The following is a 21997-nucleotide window of genomic DNA, read 5'->3' on the forward strand; positions in this document are numbered from 1 at the left end:
GACATCGGCTCACTTTGAGAAGCCGGGTGGATTTGTACGTGAAACTGAGATGCCGATGGTTTGGAGACCTTCATACAGCAGTGGGTTTGGTCATACCTGCATGATCGGTGTCCGAAACTTGAATTTCTAGTGATGTTACGATTCACCCACCCCTGGTGATTTGATACGTTATCGAGATGAGATAAAAAAACGTAGCGGCTGCAGGAATCACGCGAACTCCTCATTAACGGATGTAACAAAGGGAGGTGGCCACAATGGTAAACGCACGCTTCTCCACGAACCTCCGTTAAATCCCCTGTCGCGGCTGACACAAGCGATATCTTTACAATTAAGCGATACCCCGCGTCACCTGGTTCAATTAAAGTAATGCCCGTTGTGCAAATCCACAGCAACTATCCGTGGAAATGCCCCCCGCGTCTAGCCCCTCCACTTAAATAGTATTAATACTTTTCGATTTAAAGCTTTCGTGACTGCAGGGATTCATATTCTTGGTTCTTTCGGTAAAGTCACGTAGAAGGGAAATTATAAAAATATAAGCAATACAAATTTAAAAAAATATATTTTTTAAAACAAAATATTTTATATTTTATTTTATTATTTCCCTTCTACGTGACTTTACCGAAAGAACCAAGAATAGTATTATAAATTTCTCCTTATAACACGCTCCCGCGCTATATAGTACAGTATTCCTTCACTCGAGAAGAGAGATAGCAACTCAGAGGCGCGAGAAGGAAGCACAGTCGAGTGGGAAGGCAGCAGTCACGCGGCGTCAAATCCCCCCCCCCCCAACCGCAGAGCTCTGCCGTCCTCTACATATGAAGATGTGATCGGCCATTGAATTTGGAGGAAACCCGGAGCAAACGGCCCGTTCCCGCGTGCAGATGGAACAGGTGGAGTCCATTCTAGATTTGAAGCTTTCGTGACTGGAAGGATTCATACTCTTTGTTTTTTTCGGTAAAGTCACGTAGGTAAAAAATAAAATAAATGAAAACAACTAAATTAAACCACGACGCTTCGGGCGCAACACAAGCGTCTTTCTTCAGGTGGGACACCCACAGCAAGAAACAATTGTGCCCACTTAAAGCAATTTCAGCAATTGTTTCTTTCTGTGGTTGTTCCACCTGATGACGGACGCTTGTGTTGCGCCCGAAACGTCGTGTTTTAATTTAGTTGTTTTCATTTATTTTATTTGTTACCTACGTGACTTTACCGAAAGAACCAAAGAGTAGGTGGAGTCCACATTTTTGTTTCTGCACTGCCTTCTGGCAAGCCAGGGGTATGGGCACTTCCCCAACGCCCACCGGACTGGAGTTTTCACAACATTTGTGTGACCCCAACCTCCGCAGTGCTGGGGATCACGGGTCAAGTGCATGGCCACCACCGACAGGTGAAATCAATGCAGTCCCCTTTAACCGGTAGAGTACTTTAATAATAATAAAAATTCCTCAATCAATACAAAAGGTACATGCGCAGACCTGCAATCGCTTGTCCACGTCACTCATGGCGGAAGGGTCTTCGCTGGAGGGGAACTCTAGAGAGCCTATTCTTAGGTTTTTTCGGTAAAGTCACGTAGGTAAAACATTAAAATTAATAAAAGTAAAATAAAAATAAAATAAAAATCACGACGTTTCGGAGGCAACCCAAGCTTCCGTCTTCAGGTGTTGCCTACGAAACGTCGTGATTTTTATTTTATTAATTTTAATGTTTTACCTACGTGACTTTACCGAAAAAACCTAAGAATATGAATCCTTGCAGTCACGAAAGCTTCAAATCTAGAATTAATGCCCTCTAGAAAGCCTGTCTACAGGGTGTTTGGCCTACTCTTCCAGTAGGCGAACCCACTCTTATCAGACCGCAATGCCATCGCAAGACCCGTTGCATCAGTTTTTTCATTTTTTTTCAGTTTCATTTATTTGGTATAGCCCCTGGTGAGCCATTCGGCTCTTGAATCGGGTGCAACCGCAACAAACAAAAACATGAACAAGAAAACATCTTAAAGTGACCACGACAGCATCTGAAAGCTTTTGACTCGTACGGTCCCCTTCCTCTCAAGAGTGCGGCCCTTTGCGGCCAAGGGAGAGGGCCGCAGTGAATCTCGAAGTGGCACCGCTGAATTAATTTGCAAAGGAAGAGGCTGGGATGTTGACAGTTCGGTTCCGGATGGCACTAGGGACTGTAGCAGAGTTGTAAGCCTGAGATGAAATAATTAGTTTACAATAACAATGGGAATCGTTTACAGCGTTAGTCCCACCGCGAGATGAGGGCCTCTTTCCACGCCGTGGAATTTGGCCGTAGCGGTTGTTTGACCATACTTCACCACGCTGGTCAGTGGTGGTGGGCAGAGGGTTCTGGTGATGTTAGCGGTGGCCTGGAATCAAACTCGAGTTACCGAGGTTCACAAAGCGCAGTGCTGCTCATCACTGCCATCATCATGACCCCCCCCAGATTGAGAATGGATTTGTGAGAGCTCTGCCTATTTACGATATAGAACGTTAAAAAATGTTTGTTGGGGGGGGGGGGGGGGATGGGGTGCAAAACGAAAAAAAACCCACACACAAAAAAAAGCAACAAATAAAGTGCGTAACCGACAACATTCTTTTTTGCGACCGATTCAAATAACAATAATGAGAATAAAAAAGGTGCGAATAACGAATAACGGACTCTGGCTTTAAACAGAGAATCGGCCAGCACCCACCCCCCTCCCCATGCCCATATTAGGAAGGTCCAATCAAAAGAGAGGAAACGGGGGGGAGGGAGGGAGGCAAGTGGTGGGGCCTGGGGGGGGGGGCCCAACGTGCAACGGTTATAATTTCAAACGGGGAGCGGCCAATCAGCGGCCTCCAAATTTGCTCCGCCTACGTCATGCCCATATATGGCGCCCACATTCAAAACTGAAAGGGTGGAGGATGCTATATATATTTATTAAATAATAATGATGATTTTTTTTGGGGTGGATTCAGAACGGAGTTCTTCTTAAAAATTCATTTTCTATACAGTATATATAGAGACAACAATAAAAGTGATTCCTTTCTCAAACGCGCATTTGAGGCATGTGGCTCAATTGTGTATACACCCTGGAGGCAGAGTGGTGGAAATTGTACGTTCCTATGACAAGGGATTGAGTTTATCCACAGGGAACTTTAATGATTTCACCATCAAAAGAATAAATAATAAAAGCGTATAAAAGCGAGCTAACTTTTCTCATAACTGCAGGGAGGCATAGAAGTGAGTTACTCAAGGGTTAGGCGACGAGACAGCGGGCAGAGAACAAGATTTTGAGAATTTGAGATTAATAAATCGTAAACGTTATCACTTAATTTTAAATAAAAAAAACAGCCAATAAGCGTTCAGTACAGGCGCCCCGCCCATTTTATGCCTAAACAAGGCGCCTTAATTGAGTTTAATAATAAAAAAATAAAATATATTCTTTTCCTTCTAACGGGTCGCGCTTTTGCATTTTATAAGCCGCTTTTTGAAAGAAAAAAAAAACCTCAACGTCAAACATTGAACCCCTGCCCACTCCATGTCCATATAAAGGCGCCATAATTTAAAAATTAAAAGACAACCAATCACGATTTGTTTTCGGGTCGCGAGCCCCCCTTCACCCCCCCCCCCTCAGGTCCCCCCCACCCCCCAAGCCCCCCTCCCACCACGCCCGCTCATATTTAAGCACCTGTGGGTTGGGGGGGGGTGCAAAAAAAACCCCGCGCGTAGCTTCCCCAGCCAGCCAATCACATCGCGTGGATTTCACCCCCCCCACACACCCCACCACTCCCCCCCCAACAGCCCCGCCCCGCAGCCGGCTCCGGGTGTATAAAAAAAAAGCGCGCGTTAATTCAAAAAGACGTCTCCAGCCAATCGTGTGGCCCCGTTCGCTCGCCCCGCCCACGCCATGCCCTTATAAGGCGCGAAAATTTGAAATTTTAGCGCGGCGGTTTGTCCCAGGGTGCAGCGCGTCGCGACGCTAACGGCCGCGCGTCGCCCCGCCGCCACAGGCGCCCCGCGCCGCCGCCGCCTCCCCGCGCCGCCCGCGGTTTTTTCCCGTGAATTTTTCTCCGCGGATTTTTCGCATTCGCCGGGACGCGGGGGCCACGACACCGCCCTCAGCCTTCTCGCTCCTCCTCGCCTCTTCCTCCTCCGCCGCTCGCTTGCTCGCTCGCCCCGCGGGGTGAGAAAAGTGGCGAACGCCGCGTCGCGCACACGCCACGCACGTGGGTGGTGTAGGGCGCACCACGCCGGCAGGTAGAGCAGCAGAGAGAGAGAGACGGGGACGGGGGAGATGGACAGACAGGCGGACAGATCGCGAGATGGGAGATAGACACACACACACGTGTGACGGTGGAGATTTACGTACAGGCACGCAGACAGCGGACGGTGAGATAGCCAGCGAGGTGGAATGGGAGATGACACGCAGACGAGGTGGGAGATGTCACACAGACGAAGTGGGAGATGTCACACAGACGAAGTGGGAGATGTCACACAGACGAAGTGGGAGATGTCACACAGACGAAGTGGGAGATAGACACAGACGAAATGGGAGATGTCACACAGACGAAGTGGGAGATGTCACACAGACGAAGTGGGAGATGTCACACAGACGAAGTGGGAGATGTCACACAGACGAAGTGGGAGATAGACACAGACGAAATGGGAGATAGACACAGACGAAATGGGAGATGACACACAGACGAAATGGGAGATGACACACAGACGAAGTGGGAGATGACACACAGACGAAGTGGGAGATGACACACAGACGAAGTGGGAGATGACACAGACGAAGTGTGAGATAGACACACAGACGAAGTGGGAGATAGACACACAGACGAAGTGGGAGATAGACACACAGACGAAGTGGGAGATGACACACAGACGAAGTGGGAGATGACACACAGACGAAGTGGGAGATGACACGCAGACGAAGTGGGAGATGACACGCAGACGAAGTGGGAGATGACACAGACGAGGTGGGAGATGACACACAGACGAGGTGGGAGATGACACACAGACGAGGTGGGAGATGACACACAGACGAAGTGGGAGATGAGACACAGACGAAGTGGGAGATAGACACACAGACGAAGTGGGAGATGACACAGACGAGGTGGGAGATGACACACAGACGAAGTGGGTGATAGACACACAGACGAGGTGGGAGATGACACACAGACGGAGTGGGAAATGACACACAGACGAAGTGGGAGATGACACACAGACGAAGTGGGAGATGACACACAGACGAAGTGGGAGATGACACACAGACGAAGTGGGAGATGACACACAGACGAGGTGGGAGATGACACTCAGACGAAGTGGGAGATGACACACAGACGAAGTGGAGATAGACACACAGACGAAGTGGGAGATGACACAGACGAAGTGGGAGATGACACACAGACGAAGTGGGAGATGACACACAGACGAAGTGGGAGATAGACACACAGACGAAGTGGGTGATAGACACACAGACGAAGTGGGTGATAGACACACAGACGAGGTGGGAGATGACACACAGACGAGGTGGGAGATGACACACAGACGAGGTGGGAGATGACACACAGACGAGGTGGGAGATGACACACAGACGAAGTGGGAGATGACACAGACAAAGTGGGAGATGACACAGACAAAGTGGGAGATGACACAGACAAAGTGGGAGATGACACACAGACAAAGTGGGAGATGACACACAGACGAGGTGGGAGATGACACAGACGAGGTGGGAGATGACACACAGACGAAGTGGGAGATGGACACACAGACGAAGTGGGAGATGGACACACAGACGAAGTGGGAGATGACACAGACAAAGTGGGAGATGACACACAGACGAAGTGGGAGATGACACACAGACGAAGTGGGAGATGACACACAGACGAAGTGGGAGATGACACACAGACGAGGTGGGAGATGACACACAGACAGACCCGGTGATTTGCGGGTACCTGGGGAAATCCAGTAGAGACAAACGGAGGAGGGTTAAGATAGACAGACTCACACAGACTTCGCGATCGGATAACACAGACAAGACGAGATGCACGCACATTCTGACAATACGAGCACACAGAGACAAGGGCAGGGAGACGGACGCGGACATTGACAGGCTGATAGGGGAAGAGGATGGACCGTGATAGTGGCGGGGTAGGGGAGGAGGGATGCAGACGGACTTCACAGACGTGGTGAGAGATGTTACGTAGAGAGACAATTCTGGTTGGGATGAGACGAGTCTGGGATGAGATGAGACTGGTTGGGATGAGATGAGTTTGGTTGGGATGGCATGAGACTGGTTGGGATGAGATGAGTTGGTTGGGATGGGACTGGTTGGGATGAGATGAGTTGGTTGGGATGAGATGAGACTGGTTGGGATGAGATGAGTTTGGTTGGGATGGCATGAGACTGGTTGGGATGAGATGAGTTGGTTGGGATGGGACTGGTTGGGATGAGATGCGTTGGTTGGGATGAGAGACGAAGTCTGGTTGGGATGAGAGACGAAGTCTGGTTGGGATGAGATGAGACTGTCAGGGTTGGGGGCAAGAGAAGTCAGGTCGGTGGACGTGACGAGAGAGACATCCCGAGACAACCACGGGGAGTAGCTGCCGGTAGAGACGGGGGTGTACAGCATCAGAAAGGGAGGGGTGGATATATCGGCTGTGGCGACCAGCAGAGACGGACAATCCTGTGACACGAGGACTGGGGCACACGGGGTAAAGAGAGACACGGTGACGAGCGAGAGAGATGCAGGGAGATCTAATTTTGTCTATGCACGCACAAAGAGAGACGCAGGCAAAGACATGCGGATGGAGGGAGATGTTAGGAGGCAGGAAAAGAGACGTGTTGAGACATGTTCGGACGAAACAAGAGACAGGGGGGGGGAGACAGGATGGTCTCCAGGAGATAATAGACACACGGGTTGGGCATTGAGAGAGACGTGGACAACTTTATCTGACGCTCTGAGAAAAAATGTGAATGGGAACTTTTTTTTACAAACAAACGCAACGATAGAGTGAGGACGGGTAAGAAACGCGGGTACAGACACATGGGGGGGGTGAGCAAGGTGTCTTGGTTTTTCCCAGGTGAGACCACGCTTAGACAAGTCTGAATGATAGAGATCGTATCTTGGGGTGAGAGGTGGTATATATAAAATATCGTGAGACACAGGATCGATTCTTGCGAGGCAGTCTCAAGGATTTTGGGAGAGCGAGAGACAATTTGGAGACGCGCACCACAGACCTCGGACGGGGGAAGGACACGAGATGGATTTATAAAGTTGTAGAAAACACAGGCGGACATACACGTGGAGACGGACACGCTCATTATGAAGTCTACACACGCGTTATTTTAAGTCCACTGTGTTCGTCACCGCGCTGAGATTTGTTTAAGTGTATCACTACATTTTGAAAAAAAGTTTCAGTTCGCTGCAGTGATTGGTGTGTAATAACCCTATAACGGGCCCTGTCTCCGTTAGGCAGTGTGTGTAACAAGTGTTAAGGTGCCTTCATTTGAAAGTTTGGCAGGTGGTATTTGATTAGTCTTGTCGGCCGTGTAAGGTATAAAATGCAGTGTCGTGTTCTACTCTAGCTGCTGTTGTTGGGAATTGCGGTGCCATACCTCGAAGTGATATGGAAAACCGGTCATCTGCTAACCTCGTACTTAATCAGTGTTGGTTAAAATGGTCAGTGGCGTTGTAAATCCTTTGCTGGATGAATGATTTGAAAGGTATCGCATAAAGTACGGCTTTGCGTGTAATTTTACCGCACTCATGCCCTGCCTGGTAGCTTAATTGATTGATTTGACAGCGTGTAACTTGTAGCAGCTACTCGGGGCGTATGCTACGCCATTAATTGAGACGCAGAACTTTTTTGAACGGCCGTGGGACTCTTTGAAGCTTTGCTTGGGGGTTTGATTCATTATCTCGGGCGCAATTAGCGAGCGCGTAGAGCGTGGGGAGGGGGGAGGGGTTAATATAATGAATTGTTAACGAAGAGGGCTGGTGTCGTGGTATGAAACGTTTGAGTGATTGGTCTTCGTTTGCGTCGCCTGTGAATGGAATCTTGATTTGGCTGGCGAAGAAAGTTTGAAAAAGGCGGTTGAGCCGGAGTTGAATTTGGGGCGGGAAAAGGCAGAGATTTTAGCTCTAAAGTGGCCGTGTATAGCCTCGTCTGTACGGGGCCCCCATCCACTTGCGATGGTTGTTTGATGGTGGTGATGTTGGTGATGGTTGATGATGATGACTGGCCGTTCACGGATTTTTTTTTAATTTGTTGAGATATTTTTTTTGCGAATTGTTGGTATTTACATGTCCAATAGTTTTTCTTGTTTTTGGGCTCACGTTTTTTTTGTTTAATGTAGATTTGTAAGTTTGTTAGTTAATAGCCGCCTAACTTTTTTATTTTCAGTTACGTCTGTGTACATATGGATGTATTGTGATAAATGTGTGTTTTTTGTTGTTGTAAGAGTATCCGTTAATTTGGCGTGTCATAATGCCAGTACAGTACTGCTACAGTTAATGTTACGGTCGTTAATTATTATTTTGTGATTCCACATCATCACGCCATGTTGTATAGTTTTATGAAAAAAAATGTCGAAAGACCCCAGATATTCGACTGTGTGGTTCTCAACAAGTGCAGGGCATTAAGCACGACACGGCCACCTAAATGATCACACGAATTAATTTCCCCTCCCATCATGCGCCTAATAACACTCCCAACTCCATAACAAACCCATAGGACAAACCAAAAGCCGCCGACTTGCAGATTATAGCGTTTCTACAAATTAAAAAACACACTACCGTTTTTTTAAATTTCTGTACGTTAAGTGATGTCATGAAGGGTTCACACGAGGTCAGGACACAAGTTCAAGATCAATGAAATTGAGCAGAAGATGGTAGTAGTAGTTCGTGTGATATGTTCAGTTTGGTTGTCCTTAAATTTCCTCTGCTGTGGAAGAAGTCCTTCACCTGTACTCATCTGTCATCGGGCATGATCGATCCACTGCTGGATGAGGCCACCCCAAATCTTAACAAAACGAGCTAGCTGGCCAGGTCGGCTTGGGACACCCACTCCGATATTCCGATCACTTTTTTTTCCTTCCAAAGTGTGCGGCCCTTGAGTCGTGGGGTGTTCTTAACATTAACGTACAACACCAACCAACCCACGGTGACCAACGACTAAAATAGTAAAGCATTTTAAGGCGGATCATCATCTTTCTTCACGTCGGTAAAATAGGTACCCACTTTGTGGAAAGTTTAAACGAGTGGCCGATGAGTGTTTCCCATCGATTGTCGCGTGTTCCAAGCGATCTTGGCGTATAGGCCACACAGCTCAGCGAACCCTCTTGAACATATCATAACGTTTTAAACTTTTCTCTGGGATCTAGCGCCTTAAATAATTTGGTGTTCCTGCGCTGGTGGCTTCCTTTTTAGCGCGATAATCACGTGTTCCTCGCCTCCAGGTTGTTTCCTCCTGTATTGAAAAAAAGCTTTAACAACTAACATTTACAGCGTTACAGCTGAGCTTTGAGGGTGTTAATGCGTTAGCGCTGTCCGTCTGTACAATAAAATGTCATATAAATGACGTACGTGACATTTATGTCGTGGGAATGGCGTTTTATCATCGAGTTGTGTTGCTGTTAGGGAGTTGCCCTCTGGAGTCGGCACAACTGCGCAAGTTTAAGGAACGGGGATTTAAAAAAACCATCACGGTCAAAAAAAAAGACGTCGCATTTTTGCATCACTCTATTCCTTTGCGTATTTTAAAGAGCGACTTGTACGGACACGTTACATTCAAAGGCCGTTAGTGTCAATAGATTAGATTGTGTTTTTTTCTTCTTCCCAAAAAGACATCGTCAGGCTACCGTGTGTTGAGGCCATGATCAATCACATCAGTCAACAGTGTGATTTAGCGGGCGTATCGCTATGCATCGCCGTGGCGCGGTTGGGTTACGTACGGCGCGAAAGAAGTTCAACACATGCATACAATGCACGCTACGGAGCCTGGCAACACGAGTTAGATTCTGTTAAACTTATCCGCGCCTCGAGGGATGATGCCGAGTATGATGTGCCGAGACGACCCTTGCCTCCTCCCAATTGGGAATCGAACACGCGTGCTTTAGCCCACAGTGCAACGTGGTCAAGCTGTCACATGCAACGCTACGAACCCACGGCCGATTTAAGTTTGATTCCAGGCCACGGCTACCAACTAAAGTGGCGAGTGATAGCTGCTGCACTCGGTCATGGGCATCGAACCCCCCTCCCTCCCTTCACGAATTTGCACTTTTCCAGCGTGATAAAGTATGGTCAGACAACCCAAGCTACTGGACACCCGCGTGGGAAGGCCATCATTCGGCAAAGAGTTGTAAAGATACGGAGATTTTACTGTAGTGTAAACTACAACCGACTCTTATTATCGAGGCGTATTTCCTGTCGGCAAATGTTAAGCAACGTTAGGTTTTATTATAAAATATAGAACCCTGAGACGCCGTATCCGTGGTGGCCCCGAGCGTATTGGTGCCAATTCTACATTCCTATGGCCAAGGACCAGTGAATCCATCGGACAACAAACGTTGCTTCCCCAAATCTGAATGCCTCTGTCTGTAAAACGCAGTAACACCGTCATCATAAGCCATGATCATTCCACTGTTTAATGAAGGCCTCCCTTATACACCTTATGCGAGTATAGACCCTAAGCAGGAGGCGCGTTTTGATAGCCTAAAAATAGTAATAACGTAGCGTAACCCTTTGATAATCTACTGCTGGATGAATGCCTCCCCATGCCTTGTCATTCACGGGGGTTGGTTGTTTGGTCATAATTCAGGCTGGTTGGTCCGTGCGAGTTGGGTGGGCCACCCAGGTTCGGTTCAGACATCAATCGCCACTGCTGTGTCAGCCTTGGCCGGGAATCGAACTCGAGTTGGCTTGGCTAGGCGCGCGAACCACAGGGCACAAACACATGTGAAAGCTTAACTAAGTTGTCCTGCCGGGTGGCGCTTGTGGTTCAGCTGGTCCTACTCGGAAGGCCACAAGTTCGATTCATGGTCGGTCGTGGGGTGGTGCGTGGGGGGGGGAAGGGGGGGGGTCGACTCATAAACCGGTCAAAGTCATACATCATTCTTGGCACGTAGATAAAATAGATACCGCTTTGTGGAAAGTTTAAGAGTTGTCGTTTTGTAGGATGAGTGGTTCCGTCATGGGATCGTGGAATGTCCACCATCGATCACCTGCGCTTGTATTGTTTTGCAGGCGAACATTGTTTATTTGTACTTGACTAATCCACAATGACCAGCGCGGTGAAGTATGGTCAAAATAACCCACATGCGTCCCGGCATGGCGTGGGCAAGGCCCCCTGTTCAGCAGTCGATTGATAAATGATCCAAAGTAGCAGAAGTTGTACTTGTTTAACGTTATAACATCGCATTTATCGAAGCTTACCATACGTAGTAACTTAACCAAGATAACGTTGACGGCAGGTTTAATTAAACGTAACAACGAGGTTTAAAAAATAACCACACAAAGTATTCGCTTGTCTATGGGCGATGCCCGGGCAGTGCAAGGATTCTCGCAATGTGTTTGGGTTGTGTGGTGACCAAAGTAATCTCAGCGCTGCAAATCCCGTGGACGGTCCTCCCGAGATTCGGGCTCATCAGCAATTTCTGTGTGTTTGGTGGGGGTGGGTGGCAGGGAGAATGATTCTTAATTTCTATGTTTTAAAACCTATCGGTTCTGACCATATTTCCGACCACACGGACCGTTGCGTTTATGAAATTAACCCTTTGCGAGCCCGAGGGAGGGCAGAGGGAGGCTGCTGATGCGTTGCGCGACGGGGATCTTTCATTGCTCGCTCTCTCTTATCTTCTTTGTGCCGTTACCATCTTGCAAACGAGTTGTCGAATTCAGAAACAAAGAACCATACACCCCACCCCCCATCTCTCTCTGTCCCCCCTTCGGGGTTTGTACAACTTTGTTTTCATCCCTGTTTATGGGTCACACCAGTCGAACGCAATTTCCCAAAAGCGTCGTTCGCCAAGCACGTGTGTGTGTGTGAGCTATGGTTGTTGACCATCGTGGTGAAGTATGGTCAAAAAGCCAGCCATGCACGGGGTAGGGAGACCCTCATCCAGCAGTAGATAGACAAAATTACTGCACATGAACAAACTTGTAGTTTATTTTCATTCGCTGACTTAATTTTTTTCGATGGATAGAACTTGCCGCTCACTCATTGGAATGTTCGAAATGTCTTTGCAGATTGCATATCGAATTAATTTACATTGTAGGTCTATCTCATGTTTATATAATGGGACAACTGTTTAACTCGTGTGACAAGTTCACGTTATTGTTTGTGCGGCTCAAGCGTATAATTAGCTTTTGTTTGCGTGTTTTAAATTTGTGATGCGGCTTTTATAATAATTGTAATCGATAATATTGAGACGATCAATTTCTCACGGTGGACTCGGCACCAGTTATGAGCAGAATTTAACGGCGACATTTCTGCACCGTTGCAGTGATTTCATGAACACACATAAACATATATGCAACTGTGAAATGAAATGAGAGAATGCCTTATTCCCCACCACCAGTGTTCGACTTTTTTTGATGGTCACCGTGTGATATCGGCAAAACGGAATGATTTGCTCACAAGCCGACTGCAATGTCTGACATGCGTGTGGTATCAGTATTTTCTTTGAATTCGGTGGGGGACGAGGGGTGGGACATCTCTGATATGAAATATGATACGGGAGATGCGACTGCTTCAGCAGCGGTGCGCAATGGCAAAAAAAACCCGCACACATAAACACATTCATCCAATGGCAGCGACCTTATAACATTTAACATGTATATGATGTTCGACGTTTCGGACAAAGGAGTTTTAATAGCACACGTGATATGAAAGATGGTAAAAAAAAAACCCCATCAATGAATGAGTTCATATTATTAGAAACTCCTTGCTGGATTAAGGCCCGTCTCTCAGTTTTGGAGGTATTATGACCACAATTCTATTGTTTAATTAAAACTATATTATTATCAATCTACCTCCCAGATGAAGGGCTCCTCACTTGACGACCGTAATGTAACAACAACTTGAATAGTGTTGTTACATTACGGTAGTTGTATATTTTTACGTGTCTGTGTATAATATACAAACTAACTATATATACAACGTATCGACAGCCGTCTATATAACCGTGGCAAGTGCCTCTTGCCAATGATGTCACGGAGTCCGTTTAACACGGCGCGTTCCGATTGTGATATTGTGTCGCCTGATTGTATTATTGTATTTATATCGTGCCGTATTACATAAGTACTGTATCGTGTGACAGTAGTTATACAGTACTTTACCGCACCTTGTAATGAGCCATCGATTTATCATCGATGGTTCCGCTCACGATCGTACGCGTGTCGTGTAAGAATCTATGTTAATCGAATTGTGCAAATGCGAGACCTTAAATTGCAAATGCGACATTTGGAGGTTCCTGACGCGCACGCTCCGAACGGGACGTAACAAGTTTGGGAAACAATAAAAACGAGTCGGTAAGAATGTGACTTGACGAATCTGTTATTAAATAAAACTATAGTGTTTGTATCTATCCGTGTGTTGTATACAATGAGGGTACATCACAACCGCAGAGCCGCTACGATTCGCTGCTCTTGCAAAAAATAAATAGATTGTTTAAAATTAATCTAAGCGTAACAAATCGATCGAATCGCCGGCGAGTGATGGCGTTCCATCAATTATGTGCCTCAAACGATAACAATGATCACTTGCCGATCGATGTTTCACCAGCGCAGAGACGTTCACACACGCACACATAGATACTGTAACGCTGCAGTATATATCTATACAGTACTCCTTTCAATCGAATGCTCGCAAGTTTAAACCACGATCAAGTGGCCCGCCCAGCCCACCACCACGACCATCATTTCTCACAGCTGATCTATAAAAATAGTACCGTGTCGTGTTCTGTTAAGTCACTAGCGGTTTGAACAACTCCCCCCCCTCTCCCCCGTCGCAGGAATGTGGAATTTCCAACGCCCGTTTTTTGTCGCTCAATACGGAGAGACTCCGAGGTTTTTTTTCACCCCACACGAGAGAAACGCGCGCGGTTGGGGATCGCTTTTAAGTTTCGTGTCATTGAGGGTGTGGTTTGATCACAAGGCGTGGGGGGGGGGGCCTTCAAGCTAGCAGTGGCTTGGCATGGCTCCTCGTGACACAACAATAATAATAACAACAGCGTAGTCGGCCGTTCCGAGGTGGAACTGTTGGGTCACGTGTCGCAGGTGTTTTGTGCGATAAAAGTCAAAATTCGCCGTTTCTGGGGGGGGGGGGGGCGGGTTTTGTGACCCGATCTAGCCCCGAGAGTCTCTTCACCCCCCCCTTGCCCCCCTCTAATTTTTAATTCTTCCTGCGCCTGTGCGCCGTTTGTTCAGGCGCCAACAGGCTACATGTACAGCCTGGTTTTTGTTTTTGTTGCGTGTGTGTGTCAATCCACCGTTGGATGTGGGCCTCTCGTGCTGGGTTAATTTGACCATACTTCACCACGCTGGTCAGTGCGGTGTGTTGGCGAAACTGGTGCCAAGAGCGGGGACGGGCATATTAGTTTTGCTGAATGACCGCGGCGTAGAAGCGTTGCTGCAGGGCCAGCGGAGCGTTTTTAATCCTCGACTTCACACTCCGTACGGCCCGTGACCCGCCACTTCGAGCCGGCACGCATACGACGCGATTCCCTCGCTGCTGTGAGCGTCTTAGTAGTCGCACTAATCGGGTACCAGAGGCGAGAATGTGTATTCGCGCAGACAGCACTGTGGTTCTAATTCAAGGGCACTCGGTCACTTACTCTGAACTGAAGTCTGTGATGTACGCGTGTCATGTGCGTCTCGCCAAAGGTTATTTTTTTGAACGTTCTATTCCACCCTCGGTAATCGGATGGTTCCCTTAGTTCCTGATCGACGTCCACACATTTGTGCCTCCCTAAGTTGGTGGTACCGCGCGAGTGATGGAGAGGATGGAATGCTTTCCCTTCGTAAATGTTGCCGGGGGGGGGGGTCTCTGGGAGCCGTGGCATCTTTTCAAACGAAACAAACAAAAGTCAATAAGCCCAGACAAAGATATTTTGCTTGTCGGTAAACCTGAAGTTGCATAACTTTAGTGGTTCCAATTTCTTTTTGGCCACTAAAGGTGCATTCGATAACCGTTTGCAACGAGTGGATTGTCAAATAATTCACGCTTATTCGCCAAATTAATACATTTGTTGGACTAAAGTCTAACTACTTTTATGGACTAAAAATCACCCCAGGGAAAGTGATTTTTTTCTTTCTCCGAAGTCTCAAAGCGCAAGGGCTTTATCGCAATTAGTCTGGAGACTCGAGAAAGCCTTTCTTGTGTTAAACAAATATGGCATTGTTATTATTAAAGTATAACCTAATTAAAATATGATTATGGTTCAACTGATGGAGCAGTCGGCGCAGTGGTTGTCGGAACTTGGCGCATTGAACAATGAACCCAGCGTCCAGAGTTCCATTTCCTGGCCACGATGTCACCAGTAGCGAGTTAATTCCGAACCAGTCACCCCCCTCCACAAACCTCGTCAACCCACAGTGACCAGCGTGGTGAAGTATGATCAAACAAAACCCCCTTTGGGTGACGCGGCGTGTGAAGGAGGGTCTTGATCCAGCAGTCGATTGACCGTAACATCAATAACGGCGAGCCAATATGGCAGGTGAGCTAAAAAATTACCTGGCGTAGGGATTTCTGCGGATGAAAGTGAGTAGTCTTCACGAAATGCAGTTTTCGTCACCGTGGTTTGGAACAGACGCGGGCGTGGCGCTCATTGTTAAGACCATCCCCAACAACGGGAGAGAGAGGTGAAGACTGAGTTAAAGATGATTTTATTTGCTGCACGGATGATCCCGTTCAGCCAGTTTTCCGACTATTTTACAAGGGAGATCGGGTCCGTGAACATGGCAGCAACAGGAAGGAAATACGAAGCCCATCGATATCGCAGAGGACGAGTTGCAGGTAACCGAAGGAATATTTGGTTCAAACTATGTCGGAACGAGCTTTGCTTTATGAAGAAATGTCGCGGTACAGAAATATTGTTTTTCTTCCCCCGTTCACACGAATCTGCGTCCTTTTCAGTGACTTGGGTGGTCACGGACGGCTTAGAATGTGTCCACAACTCGACACGTTCGTCAATAAGCGTGTGGCCTTTAAACCAAAATTACAAGACGACGTTTCGGCCAATGGCCCCTTCTACAGGTAGTAGGTAGTCGACCTTTTGTCACTTTGGTGTACCATTGTGAAAAGTCACGGGTTTCCGATGCGTTGATTAGGTTATTCGAATCAAGCGCCGTTTTTTGGATCAAAAGTTGGAAAATCGATCTGGTGTGTAAATCGATAGGTGTTGTATATACATATACTCTTTGGTTCTTTCGGTAAAGTCACGTAGGTAGAAAAGTAATCCGATCACGACGTTTCGATCGCCACACAAGCAGCCGTCTCCCACCTGAAGAAAGTTGCTTGTGTGGCGATCGAAACGTCGTGATCTATTGATTTATTATTCTATCTACCTACGTGACTTTACCGAAAGAACCAAAGAGTATGGATTCCTGCAGTCACGAAAGCTTCGAATCATCAAGGTTGTATACACAGTTATAGCGCTTTCGCCGACGGTTACAAATCAGGACACGGTGTGACAGCCCCACGTGACCCAGATGCTGTCCCAATCGCGTCATTAACTGGACGGGACAACAGTCGATCGTGGGCCGCTGCACAAACCGATCCTCGCATCTTGGAAATCGGCAAAAAGCGACTCCGACTTACTCGATTAAGAAGCAAAAAAAACTGAGACGGGCGATTTACCGTTCGAATACTCAAGTAGAATTCCCGCTCAGACTTATTTTTAATGGGAGACCTAGAGGTCTGACGCTTATGCGGATTCAGCGTGGAGTGGCCCGAGATGAACTCCGCTGTCCGTGTGGCAACGTGGGGGGGTCGGGTTTGTGGCTGCTGCCACTGTTGGGGCAGTGGACGGGCCCGCAAGCCAGGGTTAGGTTGAGGAACCCTTTTTGTAGTCTCGTACAACCAAGTTGTATAGTAGGCTACGGTAACTGTAGTTTACCTTGATAATTGGTTTTTTTACCCTTCTATCTGGCAACAAAACTGACACCTTTTTTAAAATCAGAGTTATGTTTTTTGTTTGCATTATGACTGCAGGTATTGTGGTCTATGCAAACAAGGCTCCTTGTAAAAAGGTGTCAGTTTTGTTGCCAGATAGAAGGGTAAAAAACCAATTATCATATTTTTTAACTGGCAAATGAGGTTCCAATGGTGTAGTTTACCTTTGTCTGGTAGAGGTGGCGATGACGGTGAACCAGTTCTAACACTGCAAGTGATGGGAAACCGATGGGGCAGGAATTGTACAAAACGCGTTGGGCGCGATGGTGGACTCATCATTGGCAGATCCAGTTGGCGAATCCCATGGTCACGATGGGATCGCCTTTTGCTGCCCGATATAAATAGCTTTTTGATGATGACTGATGTTGACCTTGACGTTGGAAATGACCTTGGCGATGGACACACGCACGGGGTGGGGTCTTCGGCAAATGTTCGGTCTGATGTTCTTTCATGGAAGGAACGAGGCAGTTTCACCAACGATACACGTTGTTTGTTTGTCCATAAAGTTCGACTCTTTGAGTCTTATTGGGCGTTGTTGAGTCGTGCAAACGCCCTGGATGTGTGAGTTTAGGTTATTTTATGTTGTGGATACTCACGAATTTCAGGTGGTTCACGCGTGTCGTGTTAACGCACGCGAGGTCCGTTGTTCTTAGCTGGTAAGGGTCTGTTGTTGTTCCTCCTCGTTGTTGTTGCAAAAACCATGGCTGGTTTGGTGTCACTTGGGAGCGGCCGTGACCCAGAAGAAGTGGGCAGAGTCGAAGCGCTACGATTTTCGGGGACGTGGCCATTTAAAAAAAAAAGTGTAAGCTGCGTTTCGTTAATGCGCTTTTAGGCCTTGAGATTAGGTAGCATACATATCCGCACACGTTTTTGTGTCGTACGGTAACAGCCGTCATTCGCCGCGAAAAGACGATGACATCACCAAGGCGCTTGTGCCAGGCTAGGTGCAGTGTGGGGTCAAGCGAAGCGTCTTTTCGAAAGGCTCCCTGATGAGGTCGGGCTAACAGCCTCTGGGGGTTTGTTATGAGTTGCACATGACTGGGATTACTGGGAAATGCGCTTCTCATGTTTAAGTTGTGTGTCATTTCGGTGCTCGGCTCGCTGTTATGAGCGTCGATCATCCGCTCTCGAACATTGTCAACGGAGGGCGATTGCCTCCAAATGCCGAGTAGCGTCCTTCACAAACCTCCCACAGAGGATCGATATTAACACCACGACTGCCATTATTAAGCGTGACTTGTAGCAGATGCATGGGGGGTGGGGGGCAGGACTGACTCGTAGCTGTTGTAATGTCCATCCCGCTGGTTGGGAAAACTTTCAGCGACAAAGGCACGGAGCGCGCATGGCAGGTGCTTCTGAAAGCGGATTGTGTCGTTTTCTGGCGGAAGGGGGAGCGTGCAAGCACCCTCCTCCACTACTTCGTAGCACGGCTGTCCTTGGTTGCCCCCATTCCCAGAATGTGTGTGTGTGCGCTCGCTCGCTCGTACGTACGGTGAGAGCGTAAGCGCTATAGGTCGGCTTCTTGGCCACGTATTAGTACCTGTTTGCAGGCTACTGGGGAGACAAAGGTGGCCGGGCGTGGTGGTTGGTCACCGCCACCCCCATCGTGTGCCGTTCCGGCCTTCGTAGGTGCTTGCTAAGAGCGCTTGCACCAGTAGTTTGTTAATGCTACGAGGGTGATCTTTGTCTTTGTATAACAAAGTCGGGGTGTAGGGAGCGGTGGCGCTGTGGTTAGCGCGCTGCGCTGCGGCGTAAGTTTGATTCCCGATCGCACGGCTGACATGAGTTGCAAGTGCCTGGCACCTGTACCGATCCAGGGTCGCATTCCCTGATCAAATCGGCGATGGCCAGCGTGGTGAAGTATGGTCATCGTTGCTCTCCCCCCGGCCCCAAATAATCGACACGGCGTAGTGAGGCCTTCATTCCTAGCAGTTGATAAATAGCGTTTCTAAAACGAGTACCTGATGTAAAGATAATAACGTCACCTTTTACTCGTCTCCATGTATTTGTGTATTAGTCTGTTGGGCCGATCAAGCGGCGCGTTTCGGATACAGAATTCTCCAAACGCGTTCAGATACAGTCTGTACCGTCAGCATACAGTATACACGGCAGGGTTTCTGAATGTGCCGTATGCACAACTTTCATCTCGGACATCCGGGGGGCATGTGTCCAACTGAAACGTCGGACAAACGGCGACCTCGGTTCGATTCCTAACCGCGCACTATTGACCGCAAGTTGCGCACACACACAATGGTGTAAGATTGGCCCTGGGCCTCTCCTCCTCCTCGTGTCGACTTCATCGACATTGAATGTCTGCTGCGTTGTCACCTCGGGTACGTCCTGGGGAAACACTCGGGGGGGGGGGGGCCTTAATAGGCGCTCGCTAACAGCAGCGTCTGGCCTCAATCGGTGTGAGGATTTGGTTGGGTGGATGGGTGAGTCGCACGGTTTGCGAGCGCGTTTACGTGTGAAAGTGGCCATCATTATATAGACACACACACGTGGCGGGGGGGGGGGCAGGTGAGCGTTCCGTGTCTGCTAACGCGCGGGATCCATTCATTCGCTTGCGGCGAGTTGCGATCGCGATTATTATCGATCTCAAAGGTTTTGTTGTTCGTGTTCTAGCCCGTGGTTGTCGGCCCTGGTTGTGGTCGCGATCTGAAGCGGGCGGGCGGAGGGGAGGGGGTGGAAAGAGTGGACATGCCCCACTCCAAACCACCACAGCCGGTCACAACCATCACCACCACCACCAACCCTTTCCCGATCGCCCCAACTGCGCCTCCACTCGCGTCATTACGGCGCCTCTGCTCCTCGTGAATATGAAACGTGCACCGCCTCCAATGGCCGCGTCGCTTTGTGGCCGATGCGAGCGAGAGAGAAGGGGGGGGGTGTAGTGTAGAGATGCTGGGTGGTTGTGTGTGTGGGGGGGGGGTCCTTTCTGCTGCTTCGTCCGTCGTCCCTTCTGCCATTGGACCGAGGGGGGAGGAGTAGTGGTGTGGGGTGGTTCTCTCTCTCTCTGTCCGCTCCGGACACAGCGAGTTTTGGTGGTGGTGGTGGGTGGAGGGAGTTGGTGGGTTGACTCGGTCGGGTTTCTGGGCAAGGCTCGGGGCTTCTTCTCTCTGCGTGACGGCGGCGTCACTTTTGACTTGGGGCTCTCAGGCATTGGGAGGAGGAGGGAGAACGATCTTCTTGGGAGGAGGAGGCTGTGGTAGCAGCGTGGAGATGCAGCCGCTTATCGGCTACAATAACGGGTCGCGCTCATCGGAGGAGAAGGAGAGACACGTCGTCGTTGCGCCGTTTGTGATCGTGGGTTTAATGGGAGGGGGCGTATGGCCGACGTTTTAAAAGACGTGGTGTCATTTTGCGAATGATTAAAGCGTGAAATGCGTTGCGTCAATCGCGCGCTAGTTTGGCTGCTTTATCGGTGGACGTTTCGTTGGGTCGCAAATGGAACGAGGAGGGTAACGAATGCAACGGAGGCGCGCGACGTTTTTGTGTCGAGTTTGTTTGTTGATGGAAATGTTGTTTAGCGCTGCCGGGCTAATTGTCCCCCGTTGTTGGTGTTTGAAATGAGTGAGCGATTACATTCTCAGCGCGCACGTAAAGAAGTGCCGATGATGGTGATGGTGCTGTGGCTTGCGCGTTTTTTTTTAGAGATCTGATTAACTTGTTTGAAAAGAAAAACACGCATTCGGCTATAGCTTTTTGTAATGTTTTGTTCGTACCAAACCCCCCCCCCCCCCCCAAGTTAATACGAGTGGGTTTTTTTTTTACGAACACGCGTAATTCACACCGAAGCAGCAGCAGCGGCGTCGCTTCGGTCCGTCCCTTTCCGCTTTGCCGTTCGATTTCCGCGCAATATCTCTCGCTACGATTAGCCGCGAGTGATACAAAGACGGACGGATGACAACGACGACGACGACAAGAAAAGGGGGTGGGTGTTACTCGTAAGCTCGCCCGACCGACTGTTCGATGTTTTGAGTCTCTGCGCTGGTCTCTCCTCCCTCCCTCCCCCTGTGGCTCGTGTCCTATTGCTAGAATTTTCTGATGTATCGATGTGTCGATGCAGCAGCCACCACTGGGGGGGGGGGGGGGGGCTCTCTCCCGAGGCCCCCCGACGTTTTCAGGGGTCACAATGGGCTCCCCCCCCCCCCCCCGAGATGTGTCGTTTCGTGCTCTCGATTCTGCCGTCAGCGGCCAACCTCGGCGCGTCTTTAATTTCCGAGGGGTGTGGCCCATTGTGTGGGTTTCAAACAAAAACAAATCTGTGTCCTCGTGGTTGTTGTTGTTGTCTTATACTGGTTGTTGTTGTTGTTGTCCGTGCCGCGTGTCTCTCCCCCCCCCCATCACCACCACCCAAGAGTTTTGGCCGCAGATGTCGCCGCCGCTGGCCACCACCGCCGCCGCCACCTTCATCGTTGTCCAGTGAAGTGAGTAACACACGAGAGAGACACGGCGGGGACCATGTCGTCATCTTGCCTTCTCCGCGCTTTGATTGTCACACGTAGCGCGAGCGTGGCCACGTGTGAGCGACGTCTTTTTTTTGAAAGCAAATAAATGAACAAAAGGGCGTCGCGGCCGCCACCGCGGGGTTTTGTTGGTCGCTTTGGCCACCCCCACCCCCCTCTCCCCCCAGTCCCCACCCCCGCCCCTCCAAGCTTCTCACCCCTCAACCCGACCTGACCCCCCCCTCTCCTCTCCCAGCCTCAACCCGACCTGACCCCTCCCTCCCTTCTCTCCCAGCCCCCCTCCTCGACCCTGACCCCCCCTCCTCAACTCGACCCTGACCCCCCCTCCTCAACTCGACCCTGACCCCCCCTCCTCACCCCGAC

The 21997-nt window shown here is 49.1% G+C and overlaps 1 protein-coding gene across 1 annotated transcript in view; it reads left to right on the plus strand.

Annotated features, from left to right (window-relative positions):
* Positions 1-21997, plus strand: part of CZIB (CXXC motif containing zinc binding protein) — a 379487-nt gene that overhangs the window by 219685 nt on the left and 137805 nt on the right. The window lies entirely within an intron of this gene.

Source organism: Lampetra fluviatilis, chromosome 27 (assembly GCF_964198595.1).
Source record: "Lampetra fluviatilis chromosome 27, kcLamFluv1.1, whole genome shotgun sequence".
Taxonomy (NCBI): domain Eukaryota; kingdom Metazoa; phylum Chordata; class Hyperoartia; order Petromyzontiformes; family Petromyzontidae; genus Lampetra; species Lampetra fluviatilis.